General features: G+C 43.0%; 1 non-coding gene across 1 annotated transcript; it reads right to left on the bottom strand.

The window, feature by feature from the left end:
* Positions 1–4,496: 4,496 nt before the first annotated feature.
* On the bottom strand, positions 4,497–4,603 carry LOC120268127. The gene has a single exon (XR_005538797.1). It is a non-coding gene; the product is annotated as a small nucleolar RNA R71 (small nucleolar RNA).
* Positions 4,604–22,090: the final 17,487 nt, after the last annotated feature.

The raw sequence follows: 22,090 nt of genomic DNA, 5'->3' as shown, positions 1-22,090 counted from the left end.
TCTTTTCTTTACTTTATTTTTATTTGCATTGATATTGTTCACACAACTCATCAATCATTTTCACAATAGTTAAATAGCAATACTTGTGTTTCTGAGCACTATTGCCTATCGATATGATTACCCACTCACCAGGGTACTTTATTACTTTGACAACCCATGCACTTATGGTACACACACGCAAGGGGTGTGTTAATACCCCAAATGATTTTTGGCATAAAAGACTAGGGGCCTTACTGGCATCGATGCACCAATATGGAGCTCTCAAGGCTCGAGCAGATAAGTTGTTTAAAGGGTGTTAGGGAAAAAATGAAGGGGACTTTTTGAGTGGTTTGAAGGCTCTAAGGCTTAGAAGACAAATCCAAGTAATAGTGGGTTGATTTAGGCCATGTGAAAAGTAGAAAATCAATGGGAGAATCATCATTTAGCAAGTTCTTCATCAATCTACCTTTAGAGAATTTGAAGACAACGAGGAAAGCCACCCCTATTGCTATGTCGGTGGAAGCTTGAGCTGTGATCTGGCTCTCCATACTATCTTTATTATTTGAGGAAGTTTTGTTATGCATACTTTAGTTGTTTCTATTACTTTCTTCTTTTTATTTGCTTGTATGGATAGCTAATCCCCAAGTTCATTGGATGCCAGTACTGTAGGAAATACTGTAGCAGGTACTGTTCGCAGCCGGCCGAAGATGTAGTAAAACAGAGAATCCATACAGTGTATGGAAATTCAACACGGCCGTGTAAAAAATCCATAGGGGCGCGCACATGGGCGCGTGGATTCCCAAATCCAGCCCAATTTAAGGCCGATTTCAGCCCCGATTTCAGCATTCTTTTTTTCCCTCTTTTTCCCAACTTGAGAGAGGGCTATGGCTAGGGTTTTGAGAGGTATTGGCTAGGGATTTGGAGAGGTTCTACGACTCCGACATCACGCTCCGTTTGGAAGAAGGTTAGTAAGAGAGCTTTCGTTGGCACCGATCCGGCGAGGTGTATCCTAGGCCGGACAAAGTGACCCTTGGATGAGTAGAGCACTCTCCACAAGACCATCGCCACATCTATCGAGGAGGTTTTCTATGGATTCTTTGCTTTTACATTTGATATCATTGATTATAATTAGCTCCATGGAGAGCTAAACCCCTAGTGGGTACTTGGATATTTGTCAACCCTAGGATGTATTTGTTTCATTGAACCTTTTTATTACGCTTTTAATTAATTGATGTTTTATTTGAGTTTCAATTTTGTATGCTTGATTGTGTGAATACTCCCTTAGAGTGACACTAGGGTTGAGAGTTCTTATTGGTAACTCTTGTGAGTGAGTGACACACCACGATAGTTAGACAAAGCTAGATTGGAGAGGGTTGAGAGGGTGAGTTGAGAGGTAAAGGAGCATCCCCTTTCCCCTCTGGTGTTATTTATTCTACCTCTATTTCCTCGAGCTCTTTGTGGTCATAGTAGAGTGAATGGGCTAAGGGATGACCTTCCGCTGGAGCTTAGTTGCACGGGCAACGGAGTGAAGCGTTGAAGTGATTCTAGCGACTATGGCTTAATTGTGGCTAGGGATCTTCCACATGGACCAATGGGTTAGGTCTACATCTAGGAAGAGGATTTATCACTTGGAATCCCTAGAACTCATTGTGATTCTATACGAATGCGAGGTTGTGAGGTTATTCAATTTTTCCTCCGGGACAAGTATAGAGTTAGGCATGATTGACCTTAGATTTGGGACTATGTATTTAAGGATCTCCATGACTCACTAATGCATTTGTTAAAAAGCATAATAGAGGGTTTTTGCACTTGAAACGATTGTCTTAGGCAGAACAATATCCTGGTACCCCACTTATATCTATTGCCTTACCTCCCCTTTAATTGCACTCTTTCTCTTGTTTCTTTTACTTTTGTTACATCACATTTTGTTACAAAAATTACTATTCACTTTTCGTTTAGTTAAGAAACAAGTTAAGTGTTTTTATTCCCTACTCTCTTTGGATACGATACCCACTCATATGGGATTTATTACTTCGACAAACCTGTGCACTTGCAGGACATACGCACCGTTGCCAGGGATTAGGCGTTTAGAGATACTTTACACTTTGTTTTCTTAGCTATTTGACAAGGTCCCCTTGCATATATCCCGCAAGTGCACGGGTTTGTCAAAATAATAATCCCGGATTAGCGGGTAATGAATCCACAGTGAGTAGGGAATAAAAACACTTAATCCACTTCTTAGCTATGTGAAAGATCAATAATGATAAGTGTGAAAATGATTCAATTCTCAAAAGTAAAATCAACAAGTAAGACAGCACGAGTAAAGGAGAAGGTAAGGCAATCGATAAAGATGGGGTACTCGGATAATGCTCCGCCTAGGACGATCGCTTCAAGTGCAAGAACCCTCTATTATGCTTTCTAATCAATGCAATAGTGAGTCGTGGAAATCCTTCATTACATGGTCCCAAATCTAAGGTCAACTATGCCTAACTCCATACATGTCCCGGAGGAGAAATCGAACAATCTCAACACCTCGCACTCGCATAGAGTTGCAATGAGCTCTAGGGATTCCAAGTGATAAATCTCTTCCTAATTATAGACCTAACCCTTTGGTCCAAGTAGAAGGTCCCTAACCACGATTAAGACCTAGATACTAAGATCACCTCAACGCTTCACTCCGTTGCACTCGTAACTAAGCCCCAGCAGACGATCATCCCTTAGACCATTCACTCTATTATGGCCGTAAAGAACTCGAGGAACGGAGATAGAATCTATGACGTCGGAGGGGAAAGGGGACGGTCCTGTACCTCTCGACTCACCTTTCAACCCTCTCCAACCTAGTTTTGTCTAACACTCATGGTGTGTAACTCATTCACAAGGTTACCATCAAGAACTCTCAACCCTAGTGTCACTCTAGGGGAGTATTCACACAATCAAGCATTCAAGGTTGGAACTCACAATAAACATCAATTAATTGAAAGCATAATAAAGAGATTCAATGAAACAAATACATCCTAGGGTTCACAAATACCCAAGTACCCACTAGGGGTTTAGCTCTCCATGGAGCTAAGTACAATCAAAGAAATAGAATGTAAAAGCAATGAATCCATAGAAAAACCCCCTCGATGGTCGTGTCGATGATCTTGTGGAGAGTCCTCTACTCGTCGTCCAAGGATTCGCTCGTCCGGTATAGGATACGCCTCGACGGAAGCTCCCCTACCAACCTTCTTCCTAAGGAATAACGATGTCGGAGCTGTAGAACCTCTCCAAAACCCTAGCCAATACCCCTCAAAACCCTAGCCGAATCCCTCTCTCAAGTTGGGGAAAAGATGGAGAAAAAAATGCTGAAATTGGGGCTGAATTGGCTTTAAATATGGCTGGAATCGTGCGACCACACGGGCTTGTGGATTTTACACACGTCCATGTGGAATTTCCACACGGGCATGTATAATTTACAGTGCTTGCTACAGTACTCTGCCAAAAATACTCCCGAATCCACTTTTCATCGAGGTAACATAAACGAGCACATGTTTATGCCCTGGATCGCTTTGCTTCTTCACTAACGGATAAGTTGATAGAGATCTTGTTCTATGGGCATAAGTCGGAATGCTTGAGTGTGACTGCCCTTGTGCCCCTCCAAATGGTTGTGCTAACTCAAATACGGGGAGGTTGGCACACACTCTAGCATCTCGCACCCGACTCATATCTTCGCGTTTGAACTTTAGCAAGATTTCCTCCAAAAGTCGGTGCATTGTGATCCACATTGGCTTTTTTCCTTCATAATTGGTTTCACAACCCTACCTGCATAAAAGTAACATAAAAACACACATATTAGTGTAAAAACCCAAGAAAAGTAATGCTCAACGTAAGGAAAGAACACTTCGCATTCATATCGCACAAGCACTTATCACTATTCATTCATTCATTCTATTTCACATCTTCTTTTCTATCATCGTTCTGATTTTGTTTTCTTTCTTTTGGTGCAGCTCCAGGTTATGACCCGAGGGAACCCTTTGATATTGATTAAAGGAGATCTTGAACTTGAACGTGCACTCAGAAGAAAGGGAAATGAACCTATATAAGAACCGTCTAATCAAGCTGAGATAGAAGTGGATGGGTCAGATAATATGGCAGAACAGAATGAGCAACAAAGGACATTTTCTGATTATGCTAGGCCCTTAGTTTTGGGCACACAATTGAGTATTGTACGACCCCCGATTACAACTCCAAACTTTGAGCTAAATCCAGCATTCATCCAAATGATTCAGCAAACAGCGCAGTTCAATGGTTTGGCCAATGAGGATCCAAACAACCATATAGGGAACTTTTTGGAAGTTTGTGATATGCTGAAGATTTATGGTGTATCAGATGATGCTATTAGATTGAGGGCTTTCCCATTCTCTCTCAAGGGAAGAGCCATGCAGTGGCTACATTCTTTGCCCAAGGCCTCCATCACGACGTAGAATGAGATGGTCGAAGCTTTTCTTGCTAGATACTTTCCTTCGGGGAAGTCGGGCAAGCTTCACAATGAGATTTTGTCATTTGTACAGATGGAGTTGGAGTCATTGTTTGAGACATGGGAGCGCTTCAAGGATCTTATGTAGAGGTGCCAACAACACGGATTTCCCTAGTGGATGATTATTCAGACTTTCTATAATGGGTTGAATATGAGTATAAGGCAATTATTAGATGCCGCCACAAAAGGTACAATGGGGGGTAAAACCTCGGAAGAAGCTTGACAGTTAGTGGAAGACATAGGCATGAACAGTTATCAATGGAAGGCACGGGAAAGGAAAAAGGTGCCCGGGCTCCATGAAATAGATGCAATAACTTCATTGGCGGCTTAAGTGGAATTGATAAGTGTCTAAATGTAGGTGTTTTCATATATGTATCGTATGCACTTTGCATGTATTTTGTGAGGTTTGATGCCTGTTTCGCGCTTAATCGTCTATTATTTGCTTTGTAGGGCATATGGAAGCCATGGAGAACAAGAAGATATCATTTTGGCAATAAGAGAAGAAAACAGGAATTTCATACTACCCCCATACTACCCAGTATGGGGGCCGTATGCACTGTAGCAGCGGATTGAGTTGGTGTTCTGTCCAGATTTCCATACTACCCAGTATACGGGGCCGTATGGAGGCCGTATACACCCCATCTGGAACGCTAATCTAGGGTTTCTGTGTGTTATACGACACCCATACGACCCCTATACGGCCCGTATGCCTCGGGGGATATATATACTCACTTTTAGGGCTGATTAAAGGACTTTTTGTTGGCCGACTTTTGGGAGATCATTTGGGTGATTTTGGGCGACCTTGGGGAGGAGAAGAAGGGCAAGAAAGCTAGAAGATCATTCAAGCCCAAGGTCCAAGGTTCTCAAGGCAAGAAGGCAACATCATTCAAAGGGGAGATCGATCACGACTTGAAGGAAGGAGAACCGCGGCTAGAGGAAGCGTCATTCGGCATTCCTTTGGCGGGGAAGCGTCATTCGGCATATTCTCGCCTCATCCTTCACCATTTCATCTAGGGAGTGTCATACTATGTCTTTGTTTCATGTTTTTGCTTGATTGTATGCTTTGTTATGAGATGATGACACACTAGACCCCCCAAGGCCACCGGGTGTTGGTGAACCTTGGGGGGTTTTTATCATGTATTTTGGATGATTACTTGTTAATTCTATGCTTGGGTATTTTTTTGAGATCTAATCCATTGTTTTTCATGCTAAGTGTTACACCAAGGAGAAATCCGTAGCTCTTTTTATGAATGATGCATGTAGATGTGACTTGCTCGCATGTATTAGGTCATGAATGGATTAGAAGGGGATACTTGTATCATCACGCCGAGAAATCGGGTGTTTGGTAGCCCTCCATGTAGGTTTAATCCGAAGAAGAGTAGGTTTATTCCTAAGCGAGATTTCCTTGTACTTAATGCAATCGTAGGAATGTAGATTTGGAAGAAATTCCTATCTATGTTCGTATGGGATTAGGGTTCAATCGCCGAGAAATTGGGGTTGTTCTAATCTTGGAATCTCATGGTCCAATTTACCCTTGCATCTTTAAATCATCATCCATGTTGCATGATAACCCCTCAAGGGGATCCACATCCATAGGCCTTGGCACTTCATTGATTCTCTTGCTTGCTTATTGCTTGTTCTCTCTAATTTGCTAGCAAATCTTGAGTTTAGTTTTATTTGTATCTAGTAGAGTAAATCCATCACTTAAGATCTTAGGCTAGATAATAACTCGAGAAGGAGTAATAGGAGATCCTTAGCCCCGTGGAATACGATCCTCGTGTCTTTGCACGAGGTATTACTTGGCTATCCCGTACACTTGCGGGGAAGCGATCAACCACCCTGGTTTGCCGATTTTGCTAATTACTTGGTTGGTGGGGTCATCCCGAAATGGTTTACATATCAACAGAGGAAGAAATTCTTTTCTGATCTTAAACACTATATTTGGGAAGATCCATACTTATTCAGAGTGTGCTCCAATCAGGTTGCTCGAAGATGCGTCTCTAGAACGGAGGGTCTAAGTATTTTGAAGCATTGCCACTCAGGACCAACAGGTGGCCATTATGATGCAAATAGAACAACCAAAAAGATTCTTGATGCAGGCTTCTATTGGCCATCAATATTTCAAGACACACAAAAATTCATTCAATCCTGTGACAGATGTCAGAGGGTCGGCAACATATCTCGCCGGGATGAGATGCCCCAAAATTGGAACCAAGCCTGTGAAGTTTTTGATGTGTGGGGGATTGATTTTATGGGACCCTTTCCAAGCTCCCAAGGATACAAGTTTATCCTCGTGGCAGTTGATTATGTGTCTAAGTGGGTGGAGGCCCAGGCTTTGCATACAAATGACGCGAGGGTGGTCGTAAAATTCTTAAAGAAATTATTTTCCAGGTTCGGCGCACCGCGTGCGATCATTAGTGACAGAGGCACTCATTTCTGTAATGCCCAGTTTGCCAAAATTCTGAAGCGTTACGGAGTATCCCACAGAATGGCAATGCCTTACCATCCACAAACCAGCGGGCAAGTTGAGGTGTCCAATAGGGACTTAAAGCGAATCCTAGAGAAAACTGTGTCTCAACACCCGAAGAGATTGGGCGGGAACATCTAGATGACGCCCTCCGGGCCCTACTAGAGCGGCTTACAAGACTCCTATTGGAATCACTCCATATCGTCGGTCTATGGAAAAGCGTGCCATTTACCTGTTGAGCTTGAGCATAAGGCTTATTGGGCGATAAAGTTTCTAAATCTTGATTCTTCTCTCGCAGGGTTGCAAGAGAAAAACTCCAACTAAATGAACTTGATGAGTGGCGCTCCACGGCATATGAAAGTTCGAGACTCTATAAAGAGAGAGTAAAAGAGTACCACGACAGACGCATCAAGCACCCTAAGCAATTTCACGTGGGCGATCAAGTTCTACTTTTCAACTCAAGGTTGAAACTATTTCCTGGGAAGCTTAGATCGCGTTGGTCAGGCCCATACACAGTCACTCAAGTCTTTCCCCATGGAGCGGTCGAGGTAACTCACCCGGAAAAGGGCACTTTTAAAGTCAATGGGCAACGATTGAAACTTTACTTCCAAAACAACACTACAAGGGAAACCGGGGGTGGATTCAAATTGTTTGAACCCCCATGAGGTAAGGAACAAGGTACGTCAGGCTCGTGACGTTAAACAAGCGCTTCTTGGGAGGCAACCCAAGCATTCGGGGGCATTTGTTTGCATTTTCCGTATTTTTAGTTCTTAGTTCATTTCAATTTTCGTATTTCTTAGACTTGTTTGTTTTTGAATAAGTTCATGCTCATACACTTGGCACATTTCTCTCATCATTTTTATTGTGGTATATTTGTGAAACCTCTTGAGACACACATGTGTAGGTGTTAATTCATGTGCTAGATCGTCGTTTTATTCATTTTAGTCATTTTTGGAGAAGTCGTCAAGCTTTCTTTTTTCATTTTTACATCATTTGAGGCAGGTTTTCATGGATTTGATTGGCCTTTAAAGGTTTACTGACCATCTTGGGGTCGTATGGAGGCCGTCGAGGCTGACCACGAGGCCGATCCCGGATGGCTCGTGCTCACTCAGACGGCCCCCCATACTGACCCCGTATAGGGGGCACGTCTGAGTCGGTGGATGTATCGGCCGAGGGGAGCTCCTCACTCAGACGGCCCCCATACGGCCCAGTATGGGGGCCGTATGGTGGCGGGGCTCCCCCTTTAAAGGCCTCTCATTCTCTCTCTCTCTCTCTTCCACCTCTCATTTCTCTTCAACTCCACCGAAATTTTCTCTCCTTTCTCTCTCGATTCTTGGCCGAATCTCTTCATTTTTCTTCCAAAAACTTCTTCCGATCCATTGGAGACTTCGATCTAGTGATCTTACCCGAGTTTAAAGCTTGTCTTCTCAAGATTTCGTCGGTATGATTTTTCAATGCCCTAGTTTTATCTTTTTCATTTCTTGGGCATTCTTGGAGCTTTTGTGTGGAATTTCTTTAGCATTTTGCTTGGTTTGGATGGTGTGATTGTTATGGATGAAGTCTCCCTTGAATTTATGTAAAAAAATTTTCGATTTTCATGTTTTTGGGGAGGTTCTGTCGAAATGAACAGTACCCATACGGCCCCCATACGGGCGTATGGACACTATGCATCATATTTTTCATTGTTTCTTCATCCCATGCACAAAATTTGGAATCATATTGGATTCCTCTATGCTTGATTGTATTTTTCATGGTTTGTAGGAATCTTGGGGATGGAGAAATTGACAACGACCATGGAGTTATGTTTATACCTCATTGGTGACCACATGGAACAAGATGTCATTTTGTGATGAGAGACCTAATTCTAAGGACATGGATGAGCATGGAGACTTTATTTTATTGTTTAGACTTTATTTCCTAGTTTTTGTGTTCTTTTTGTATTTTGCTTTAATTTTTGTTGATTACTCCCTAGTTTCTCCCTTGTGTTTGTATTTGTGAATTTTTTGTGGAATGATGATGTCCCCTTTTTGCCTCGCAGGGCATTGAGGGAATTTGGTGAGCTTTCCTAGGTTTTAAATGGAGGTCGAACAAGACGTGTATTGCTCACCACACCTTTTGTCGAGTCGCACCTCACGACGAACACAAGACAAACCGGGGAAGTTCTGTTTTTCACCCTCCTCTATTATTATTTGCATTGGCTCTTCTTGCATGTTTTTCATGATTAGTGTACATTGAGGGCAATGTACAACACTAAGTGTGGGGATGGGTGCATTTCATGTTTTAGGAACATTGTTTACATGCTAGTGTTACCAATGATGGCTTTATTCATTCTTGTAAGATTCTTTTAGCTTGGACTAATGATGGATGGGAGTTACTTGTTTTTATGCTTTATTGAATCCTGTTTCACCCCATAGTATTGTCTTGTGCACTAAATTTTTTTTGTCGATGCCCTGGGAATAGCCAATGTGACTACTCTAACTCTCTTGTATGCTTAACACACTACTTTGAGTACTTGGCCTTAGAACACTAAGTTCTATCCTTCAATGTTTTCTTAAGAACTTCTAAGTCTTGTTGAGCTAATCCGAGTTTTTGTGGCATGTAGTGTACTCGAAGATGTGATCTAGGGTGAGAGTGAAAGTGAAAAAAAGAAAGATGAGTCTATGTCGATGATTCCTCCGCTAATGAAGCATGAATGCGTCTATGTAGACTATGAATCGAGTAGTTGGGTGGCTCTTGTGCCTAACCAGAGATGTGCATCCTCTAGAAAGATTTTAAAAATGATTTTTGATGCAGCCTACGTTAGTCGGACTCGAAAAAAATGTTGAATATTGAGTTGAAAAATAAAAAAACCCTAGTGATCGTTTTGAGTACCTACCAAAGGTTTTGAAAAGAAAAAGGAGTTAGTTTCAAGCTATAGAATTAGAAGGATCTTACTTGGCCATTGAAGTAGCACTTAGTAGTTTAAGACTTAGTATTCTTTGTATGTGGAGTGATTAGCATCTAGAGCTGTACTAATTGAAGTCCTTGAGCTAGACCAGATCAGGGCAAATGAGATATAGGATTCACTTACACGCACATACATATTAGGGGTGAGACAGGATATTTTTATTATGCTTAATGACTATAACTCAACATCTATGTTTCATTGTCCTTTGCTTTTGGAATCTTATATTTGCTTGAGCCAGAGGTATTGCATTTAGCCACTTCTCAGTCTCTTTGTTTTTCATGAGTTGTTTGCTTGGGGACAAGCAACGCTTAAGTGTGGGGATGTTTGATAAGTGTCTAAATGTAGGTGTTTTCATATATGTATCGTATGCACTTTGCATGTATTTTGTGAGGTTTGATGCCCGTTTCGCGCTTAATCGTCTATTATTTGCTTTGTAGGGCATATGGAAGCCATGGAGAACAAGAAGATATCATTTTGGCAATAAGAGAAGAAAACAGGAATTTCATACTACCCCCATACTACCCAGTATGGGGGCCGTATGCACTGTAGCAGCGGATTGAGTTGGTGTTCGTCCGATTTCCATACTACTCGAGTATACGGGGGCCGTATGGAGGCCGTATGCACCCCGTCTGGAACGCGAATCTAGGGTTTCTGTGTGCTATACGACCCCCATACGACCCCTATACGGCCCGTATGCCTCGGGGGTATATATACTCACTTTTAGGGCTGATTAAAGGACTTTTTGTTGGCCGACTTTTTGGGAGATCATTTGGGAGATTTTTGGGCGACCTTGGGGAGGAGAAGAAGGGCAAGAAAGCTAGAAGATCATTCAAGCCCAAGGTCCAAGGTTCTCAAGGCAAGAAGGCAACATCATTCAAAGGGGAGATCGATCACGACTTGAAGGAAGGAGAACCGCGGCTAGAGGGAAGCGTCATTCGGCATTCCTTTGGCGGGGAAGCGTCATTCGGCATATTCTCGCCTCATCCTTCACCATTTCATCTAGGGAGTGTCATACTATGTCTTTGTTTCATGTTTTTGCTTGATTGTATGCTTTTGTTATGAGATGATGACACACTAGACCCCCCAAGGCCACCGGGTGTTGGTGAACCTTGGGGGGTTTTTTTATCATGTATTTTTGGATGATTACTTGTTAATTCTATGCTTGGGTATTTTTTTGAGATCTAATCCATTGTTTTCATGCTAAGTGTTACACCAAGGAGAAATCCGTAGCTCTTTTTATGAATGATGCATGTAGATGTGACTTGCTCGCATGTATTAGGGTCATGAATGGATTAGAAGGGGATACTTGTATCATCACGCGAGAAATCGGGTGTTTGGTAGCCCTCCATGTAGGTTTAATCCGAAGAAGAGTAGGTTTATTCCTAAGCGAGATTTCCTTGTACTTAATGCAATCGTAGGAATGTAGATTTGGAAGAAATTCCTATCTATGTTCGTATGGGATTAGGGTTCAATCGCCGAGAAATTGGGGTTGTTCTAATCTTGGAATCTCATGGTCCAATTTACCCTTGCATCTTTAAATCATCATCCATGTTGCATGATAACCCCTCAAGGGGATCCACATCCATAGGCCTTGGCACTTCATTGATTCTCTTGCTTGCTTATTGCTTGTTCTCTCTAATTTGCTAGCAAATCTTGAGTTTAGTTTTATTTGTATCTAGTAGAGTAAATCCATCACTTAAGATCTTAGGCTAGATAATAACTCGAGAAGGAGTAATAGGAGATCCTTAGCCCCGTGGAATACGATCCTCGTGTCTTTGCACGAGGTATTACTTGGCGATCCCGTACACTTGCGGGGAAGCGATCAGGAATCGTTGAGTGAGAAGTTAGATCTTCTAACTTCGAATAGAGTGGTGGCCGTGACAATTTGCACCAGGTGTGGTGGAGGACATTCTCCCTCCGATTGCCCGATTTCCATTGGTAATGTATCTTCAGTTGAGAAGGTTTATTTTTTGGGTAATGCAATGAGGAACCAAGGGAATCCATATAGCAACACCTACAATCCTGGTAGGAAGAGTCATCCCAATTTCTCGTGGAACAACCAAGGTCCACAAAAGGCCATTTCATCTCCGGGTTTTCAACAACAACAAGCCCTAAACATGGAGAACCGAGTTTTAGGTTTGGAGACCCGAATGAACGATTTGGAGAAGGCCTTGACTAGGTTTGTGCAATCGTCTGATACAAGGTTTCAATCAGTCGAGGCTATACTTCGCAACCACACCGCTTCTTTGCACAATCTTAAAAATTGGTGAAGAACACCCTCTAAATCAGCAAAGACCTCCTCTCCAAACCCTCGTCGTCTCACCCCTCAAGAGCCGTACAAAAGATCCGAAAAAATAGTGCAAAACGGCCATTTATAGGCCTTAGACCGCATCTGTCACGTGCCCCCATAGGCCCATGTGGATTTTCCAGCGCCTGCTTGGGTTGCAAGAATTTCCACGCGGGCACGTAAATAGTATTTTTACTATAGTAAAATTACTACATTATTTTGCTGCAGTAGTTTGTTACAGTATTTTTCATAAAATGCGGTCCAAACACTCTTCTCTTGAGGTCACATGTCCGGGCACACGTCCATGTGGTAGGCTATAAGACTTTTCTTCATCGACGTATCTTTGAGAGGTCTTGCAATCTTTACAAAGAGAAGGAACATGAAGATGTGGCTGACTTTGTGCCCTTCCAACTAATGAATTGACATGAAACCTCTTGGAAATTGGCACACATTTCCACGTTCATGGACTCCTCTCATGTCTTTGTCCTTAAATTGAACAAGAACTCAAAACAATGTGTCTTTATAGCCTATCTTTGCTTTGTTTTTACTCTTCAAGGCATTCACAACATATATGCATTAAAGAACACCAAATACACAATATAAGACATAAACTATGGTAGAAATGATGCTCAATGCATGTAAAACATATATAAAACATGTCTACTCAAGGACTTATTAGTGAGGTGTTGAGACTGAACAATTTCTCCCCCGAGACATAGTGTAGAGTTAGTCACGGTTGACCTTAGATTTCGGACCGTGTGCTTAAGGATTTCTACGACTCATTGAGCATTGATTAGGAAGTATAATAGTTGGTCTTGCACTTGAAACATTAATCCTAGGTGGAGCATTGCCCGAGTACCCCACTTCTATCGATTGCCTTACCTCTCTCTTACTTTTGCCATCCATTCTTGTTTCTATTTATCTTTGATTTCATAACATTTTATCAACACTATCATTGTTCACTTTCACGTGGTTAAGTAGAAATTTAAGTATTTTTACTCTCTAATTCCTGTGGGTACGATAACCCACTCACCTGGGATTTATTACTCAACAAACCCGAGCACTTGCGGGTCATATGCAAAAGGCATTGCTTGTTGGCCATGGTTGGGCACCCACGCAGTCGTGTGGCCAGCCCACGTGGCCGCGTGGGCTGGCCAGCAGCGCGGCTGCACACTCAAGCTGGCTCGTGGGCTGGCCAGCCGCGCGACTAAGCACCACATGCCCATGTGGCTAGCCCACATGGCGCCAGGGCGCCCTGGCCAAGCCCAGAACTCACCCACGTGGGCACATGGCTTGTCCACATGCCCACGTGGGCTGGAAGAGTACCCAATAAGGCCAGAAAAGCACTTGACTTGCCCTTCACGCGCACGTGGAACCCTATACTCATCAAATTCATGCTTAACTGACTTCTTTTGAAGCTTTATTTGTAGGTATGACACCAAGGACCGAAAAACTTATTCCAAAATGCTTTAATTTCATATGGTTAACCTTTGATGAGAACATTCTTTTGGCACACCGGCAACACCAGAAGACGACATCGATGCTTGAGGCATCCCACTCATGATTCTTTAGTTTTCTGTATGACAAGTTCCCCTTGCTTATATCCCGCAAGTGCACGGGTTTATCGAACTAATAATCCCGGGTGAGCGGGGTCGAATCCACAGGGAGTAGGGAATGAAAATACTTAATTTGGTTCTTAGCTATGTGGAAGATCAATAATGATTGGTGTGAAATTGATTCAATTCTCAATAATAAAAGAAACAAGTGAGAGAGCAAGAATAAAGAAAAAGGTAAGGCAATCGATAAAGATGGGGTACTCGGATGATGCTTCACTTAGGAAAATCATTTCGAGTGCAAGAACTCTCTATTATGCTTCCTAATCGATGCAATGGTGAATCGTGGAAATCCTTACATACATAGTCCCAAATCTAAGGTCAACTATGCCTAACTCTATTCATGTCCCGGAGGAGAGATTAAGTAATCTCTCAACCTCGCACTCGAATAAAGTTGCAATGGGCTCTAGGGATTCCAAGTGATAAATCACTTCCTAGTTATAGACCTAACCCTTTGGTCCAGGCGGAAGGTCCCTAGCCACAATTAAGCACTAGATACTAAGATCCCCTCAACGCTTCACTCCATTGCACGCGCAACTAGGCCCCAGCGGAGGTTCATCCCTTAGACCATTCACTCTATTATGGCCGCAAAGAACTCAAGGAACGGAGGTAGAATCTATCACGTCGGAGGGAAAAGGGGACGCTCCTGTACCTCTCGACTCACCCTCTCAACCCTCTCCAACCTAGCTTTGTCTAATGCTCGTGGTGTGTCACTCACTCACAAGGTTACCAAAAAGAAGTCTCAACCCTAGTGTCACTTTGTGGGAAATGTTCATACAATCAAGCATTCAAGGTTGGAACTCACAATAAACATCAATTTATTGAAAGCATAATAAAGAAGTTCAATGAAACGAGTACATCCTAGGGTTCACAATCACCCAAGTACCCACTAGGGGTTTAGCTCTCCATGGAGCTAAGCACAATAAAAAAAATTGAATGTAAAAGCAAAGAATCCATAAAGAAACCCCCTCGATGGTCGTGTCGATGGTCTTGTGGAGAGTCCTCTACTCGTCGTCCAAGAATTCCTTCGTATGGTATAGGATACGCCTCGATCGAAGCTCCCCTACCAACTTTCTTCCTAATGGAATCAAGATGTCGGAGCCATAGAACTTCTCCAAAACCTTGGCCAATACCCCTCGAAACCCTAGCCGAAGCCCTTTCACAAGTTGGGGAAAAGATGTAGAAAATAATGCTGAAATCGGGGCTGAAATCGGCTTTAAATAGGGCTGGAATCGGGCGACTGCACGGGCGTGTATGATGTCACACGCCCCTGTGGAATTTCCACACAGGCGTGGATAATTTCCACACGCCCGTGTGGATTCTCTGTTTCTTTGATTTCCCTGTAGAATACTCCCGAATTCCATACTTTCATTGGGGTAACACAAATGGGCACACGTTTACGTCGTGAATCACTTGCTTCTTCAATGATGTACACGTTGGTGGATCTCTTGTTCTTATATGCATAAATCAGAATGCTCGAGTGTGACTGCCTTTGTGCCCCTCCAAATGAATGTGCTCACTCGAATACGAGGAGGTTGGCACACACTCTAGCATCTCACACCTGACCTATGTCTTCGTGTTTGAACCTTAGCAAGATCTCCTCCAAAATAGGTGCATTATGATCCACATTGGCCTATTTCCTTCATACTCGGCCTCACAACCCTACCTGCATAAATGTAATATAAAAACACACATATTAATGTAAAAACCTGAGAAAAGTAATGCTCAACATAAGTAATGAACGCTTCGCATTCATATCGCACAAGCACTTATCACTTTACTTTTATTTTAATTTTTAGTTTTTCCTTATTTTATCTTTTAGACTTTAGTTAACTTTGTGTTTTATTTTGATTGTGCGAGTTTGTGCTTCATGTGTTTACTTATAAGAACTCGTACATCTTTTCTATTTTGTTGAGCTTCACTGAACCCCTTATCTACATGCCGATGGCCTTGACAGTGATGTTAATGGTGATTTAGTCATAGACACGATCATGAGATCTTGTCACATGGTCGTGTGAGCTTCACAACCCATACAACAAGCCCATGAGTTAGACTTCACTAAACGATTAATGAGGAGTTCAGGGGAGTATTGTTTAATTGCATTCCTGACAAGGTCCCCTCGCGTATATCCCACAATTGCACGGGTTTGTTGAAGTAATAATCCCAGATGAGCAGGTATCGTATCCACAGGGAGTAGGGAATAAAAACACTTAATTCGCTTCTTAGCTATGTGAAATATGAATAGTGATATGTGTAACAATGATTCAATTCTCAGAAGTAAAAACAATGAGTAAGAGAGCACAAGTAAAGGAGAAGGTAAGGAAATCGATAAAGATGGGGTACCCAGATATTGCTCAGCCTAGGACAATAATTTCAAGTGCAAGAACCCTCTATTATGCTTCCTAATAAATGCAAGTGAGTCGTTGAAATCCTTAATTACATAGTCCCAAATCTAAGGTCAACTATGCCTAACTCTATACATCTCCCGGAGGAGAGATTAAATAACCTCTCAACCTCGCACTCGCATAGAATTTCAATAAGTTTTAGGGATTCCAAGTGATAAATCTCTTCCTAATTGTAGACCTAACCCTTTGGTCCAGGTGGAAGGTCCCTAACCACAATTAAGCCCTAGATACTAAGATCACTTCTGCGCTTCACTCCGTTGCACCCGCAACTAAACCCCAGCGAAAGGTCATCCCTTAGATCATTCACTCTATTGTGGCTGCAAAGAACTCGAGGAATGGAGGTAGAATCTAAAACATCAGAGGGGAAAGGGGACGCTCCTGTACCTCTCGACTCATCCTCTCAACCCTCTCAAACCTAGCTTTGTCTAACACTCGTGGTGTGTCACTCATTCACAAGGTTACCAACAAGAACTCTCAACCCTAGTGTCACTCTAGGGGAGTATTCACACAATCAAGCATTGTCACTCTAGGGGAGTATTCACACAATCAAGGATTCAAGGTTGGAACTCACAATAAACTTCAATTAATTGAAAGCATAATAAAGAGATTCAAAGAAATGAATACATCCTAGGGTTCACAAATACCCAAGTACCCACTAGGGGTTTAACTCTCCATGGAGCTAAGTACAATCAAAGAAATAGAATGTAAAAGCAATGAATCCATAGAAAACCCCCTCGATAGTCATGTTGATGGTCTTGCGGAAAGTCGTCTACTCATTGTCCAAAGATCCCCTTATCCGGTATAGCATACACCTCGACGGAAGCTCCCCTACCAACCTTCTTTCAAAGAGACGACGATGTCGGAGCCATAGAACCTCTCCAAAACCCTAGCAAATACCTCTAAAAACCCTAGCTGAAAGCCTCTCTCAAGTTGGGGAAAAGATCGAGAAAAGAATAATGAAATCGGTGTTGAATCGGCTTTAAATAGGGTTGCAATCGGGGATCCATTCGCCCCTGTGGACGCCCCTGTGGATTTTTCATACGGGCGTGTGGATTCTATGTTCTGCAGTTTTCTCGGCCGGCTGTGCACAATGTTGCTATTGTGCTTTGCTACATTCTTGCTACAGTATTCGGCCTGAAATACTTCCCGAATACATACTTTCATCGACGTAACGCAAACGGGCACACGTTCACGTCGTGGATCGCTTTGCTTCTTCAATGATGGAAAAGTTGGTGGAGATCTTGTTCTATATGCATAAGTCGAAATGCTTGAGTATGACTGCCCTTGTGCCCCTCCAAATGGTTGTGCTAACTCAAATACGAGGAGGTTGGCACACACTCTAGAATCTCACACCTGACCTATGTCTTCGCATTTGAACCTTAGCAAGATTTCCTCCAAAATCGGTGCATTATGATCCACATTTGCTTCTTTCCTTCATAATCAGCCTCACAACCCTACCTGCATAAAAGTGACATAAAAACACACATATTAGTGTAAAAACCAGAGAAAGGTAATGCTTAACATAAGGAAAGAATGCTTCGCATTCATATCGCACAAGCACTTATCAAACTCACCCACACTTAAGCTTTTGCTTGTCCTCAAGCAAAAATTAAACATTTTGTGCATAGATGAAGGAAATATTGGAAGTGCGTAGCCTTAGGTTCACCAAAGTATGCAAAGAGAGCATTCTACAAGTAAGGGAAATTTCAACACTAAACATGAAAAATCGAAGCTCTAGCTAAAAACTTGAATAAAAAAAGAACAACAAACCCGAAATTGTGAAAGTTTGTGGACTCACTCAAGTCAACCCAAAGTATACTCCTCAAAGCTCTAATTATAAGTGACTTATTAATCTACAACAAGAAAGCAACACCAATTTCAAAGACGGTAGTAGCTTCACACATTCTCTAAAGTAGCCCTTTCCCAAGCGGCCGCTAAGGTGGCTTTCAAACTTTCGAGGTGGTAGCTCTTTCTAACGGAGTGGAGCTTTCACTCATCCTATGAGATAGCTCTTTCTCTCATTAGGGCATAACTAGTATCCGACTTATGAGAGTAGCTTCATACTTCATAGGTGGTAGCTCTTTCCACCCAAAATGCAAAATAAACAAGAAAACTATTTTGTTGCTTTTTTTCATTTTAATTTTTTTTTTTAATTTTTTTTTCAGAATTTAACACAAGAAACAACTAAAACTAGTCCCTTTAACATCAAACATGAGTTTCCAAAAGAGTTTAAAGAGTGAGTAGTGCAACGAATGTAAATCGGGCAAAAATTCCTAGAAATTCAAATAAAACTAGAGCATGAAGACATTCAATGTTGAAAATTCTTCTAAACTAAAGAATGCAATCAATGCAACTAAGGTGAACCGTCATTGGTTATGTGAGCATGTATATCAATCAAGAACAATAGAAAAGATGTATGCACTATGAAACTCCCCCCCCACACTTAAGTTGTACATTGTCCCCAATGTACACATGCAAGCTCACTCATAATGTATATCAATCAAGAATATATGTGGGAGAAGCAATCAAAACAATACTCCCCTGATTTCTAGTATCGCGTTTGATGAAGCTAACTCCTTGGGAGTAGTGTTCCAACGGGTTATGAAGCTCACACGGCCAAGTGCCGAAGCACTTTGGCCGTGCCCATGACAAAGTCTTAATTCCCAAGATGACAAGACCATCTGCACGCATACACGAGGGGGTTCAGTGAAGCTCAATAAAAACAAAATAACTCGAGTATATAAAAGATTGAACAATGAATACAACTCAAGACAACAAAATGAAAATAACTCAGAAGGAGAGTCCTTTCTGAGTGAACAAGTCCAAAATAAAGTGCATAAAAGTAAAGAAATGGAAATAAAATCAAATGTCGGTGTCGCACTCTGGGTCCTCTACTACTAGTGGTGGTGAGGCAGTACATGGTATGTCCACCGGTGCTGGTATAGGTGATGGGGAAGATGCTGGAAATGCCGAACGGGCCTGAGGAGTCCTCAGTCGCAAGACACATGATGAGGCGACATCTCGCTCTAAGATCTGTTGTAGTGCGTCGAAACATGTCATGGACTCTGTGTACTGAGCAGCCTGCATGGACCGGATCTCGGCAATCTCTGCTCGGGCGTCAACGACCATCTCGAGCCTCTCAAAGCGATCATGGGCTCAAGATGGTGAAAACATACGTACGGGGGGCGCATCCTCTGCCACTTGGGGTGCCTCAATCTCCATCGATACTGGCTGAGGCTCGGGAGCAGGCTGAGATGCCCCGGCCTCATCACCCTCGTCCGTAGCTATCTCTGGAGTCAGTAGAACTAAGGTGTAAACCCATGTCCGACCTCTCCGTACCATCCCTATCAATCTCAGTGTCTCCATGCCCAAGGAAGCAGGTATAGTCACCTTCTCAGCCCCTCTAATCGCGTCAAGTAATCCCATACCAACAACTAATCTCGTGATATAGGCGCCTGAGAAAATCACTCCAAGTTTGGCATACTGCGCCTGGTATCGTATGTACTCTGCCAAGATATGCCCTAAGTGTATCGGTATATGCCGCACCATCGAGTATAGATATAAAAGCTCCTGTCGGCTAAGCACACCAGTACTGTTGCCTCGCCCGCTCACTGATCTACTTAGAATAGCATGAATGTATTTGTAGCTAGGGTGAGAAAGCTAACTGGCCTTCGAAACCCAGGCTCATACTTCCCCTGCCCATATAATACGGTGTACGCACGCTGTGGAGTCAAACTCCTAGGATAATCAGTTGCCAGCTGCTCATACTCCTCTGTCTCAGTATAAGCCGTATCATATAACTCCATTAAGATCGGAAACTGAGTCATACTCAAGCTATGATGCTATCCGAGGACTCTGAACTGAATAGTACCAATGTTACCGAAACTGGAGTATGAGCGATCGAACTCAAACGAGGCTAACACCTCGAGCGTCAGTGTGCGGATGGCCGGGTCTCTTATCGATAGTAAATGGTCCCAGTTACCAACCACAAGCATACCCTCTATCTCCTCTGCCATAGCCTCAGCTAACTGAATCTCCCTGAGTGTGCTAACATCAAGGATTCTGGTCTGGCCAAATCTGAGGCTAGACAACCGCTCGAACCTCCCCTGATGCTCAGGAATGGTAAAACTCATACTCTCGGGTTAGGGAGATGGCTCACGTGGCCGCTTATCAGCTTGCTTCTTCGACCGAGGTGCCATAATCTGCAAAATTTGAAAGGAAATCGATCAAACAAGTTAATTAAGAAATACTGCATAAATCCACACAGTCGTGCGGAATTTCCGCACGCTCGTATGGATCCCCTGGGCATGAAAATCGCACGGCTGCGCCTCAAAAATCCAAAAATACAACGTACAATTACTTCTAACTCCATTCTAAACATGAATAATCATTCTAATTGAAGAAACGAAGCATTATTAACTAGATTCATCGAAGAAAATCAAGAATAGGTCTTACCGCCGAGTTGAGATGAGAGAATTTAGATTCGGCGGGAAAACCTCATAAAAATCCTACCAAATCAGCGCTAAGGGGTCAGGAAATGATGTGAGAGGTCTCTCAGATGAACGGAGGATGTGAAGAAGAAAAGGAATGGCTATTCTTTAATAAGACATTGCACCTCTTGGCGTTCTGTGCATCCGCACAGGCGTGCGGAAATTACCCACGCCCGTGCGCCTCCATAAAAGAACTGCATAGGGGCAGTTGCACGCCCTTGTGCGTTCTCGGTAAAAATACCCACTGACTCTGAACACTCTCGTATGGGCGTGCGGAAAATACCCACGCTCGTGCGCCCAACTGCACAGGGGCAACCACACGCCCCTGTGGCTGCTCTAAACATCCGAGAAAATTCCTAAGTGTTCCGCACGCGCGTGCGGAAATGCCGCACGCGCATGGACATTGACAGGTCCAACTTACAGGGGCAAGTGCACGCCCTTTTGCCTTCTCGGGATGGAGAGAGCTCCTCTACAGAGATTCGCATGGGCGTGCGGAAATTTGCCATGCCCGTGCGAAGTTCACGAGGTCGCCCACAAGGGCAAGTTCACGCCCCTGTGTGCTCTCGGGAGAATCTGCCAAACTCTGCAGGAAATCACACGCCCGTGCGGCAATTACCCACGACCGTGCCATATTCGCATGGTCGTTCACTGAGGCAACCGCACACCCTTGTGCCTCTTCTGGATGAACTCGCAATGCAGATCCACGGGCGTGCAGAAATTCCATACGCCCGTGCGTTTTCCCTGGATGCCTTAGAAAAACCTGCAGGCTCTGCAAAAAATTTCTGAACATGTTTACACACTCAGAGCCTGCCCTATTATGCAAGTTTTACCAGTGAAAATATGAAATAAAGCTCAAACGACCTAACTTCGCCAAATCCACATGAAAACACACGATGAATCCTCAAAACCTAAAACAAAATCCTAGCATAAGCATCTAAAAAATCAAGACACCAACACTCAAGAATTTATTCATGCAAACACTACATTATTCGACTAAGAGAAACAATAAACACTTGGGTTGCCTCCCAAGAAGTGCTTGTTTAACGTCACTAAGCTTAACATACCTTTTCTAACCTCACGGGGGCTCATAGATGAATGTTGCCCTCTTACCCATGACTTGGAAGCATGATGTGCACAATCTCTTGAAGGTAGAGGGTGTATTATCGGGCTTGGGCCACCTAGCAATGGTTCATCCAACTTCTTCGGTTCACGTACGTCTCCAACAACCTTGGAGCATTTCCGGTGGCGTCTCCTAGCCCTCTTCATTTTTCGGAGCACCTTCTTCAAGATCCCCGGGGTAGATGGTACTTCTTCCGTCGAACCAAGCATCATTACTTCTTCATAATCCTCCTCTTGGTCGAACAAACCCTCGTACGGGTCCGGATT

Source organism: Dioscorea cayenensis, chromosome 8 (genome assembly GCF_009730915.1).
Source record: "Dioscorea cayenensis subsp. rotundata cultivar TDr96_F1 chromosome 8, TDr96_F1_v2_PseudoChromosome.rev07_lg8_w22 25.fasta, whole genome shotgun sequence".
NCBI lineage: Eukaryota > Viridiplantae > Streptophyta > Magnoliopsida > Dioscoreales > Dioscoreaceae > Dioscorea > Dioscorea cayenensis.
Note: the sequence above shows the minus strand (reverse complement) of the source record. Positions and strands in the feature narration are given on the sequence as shown.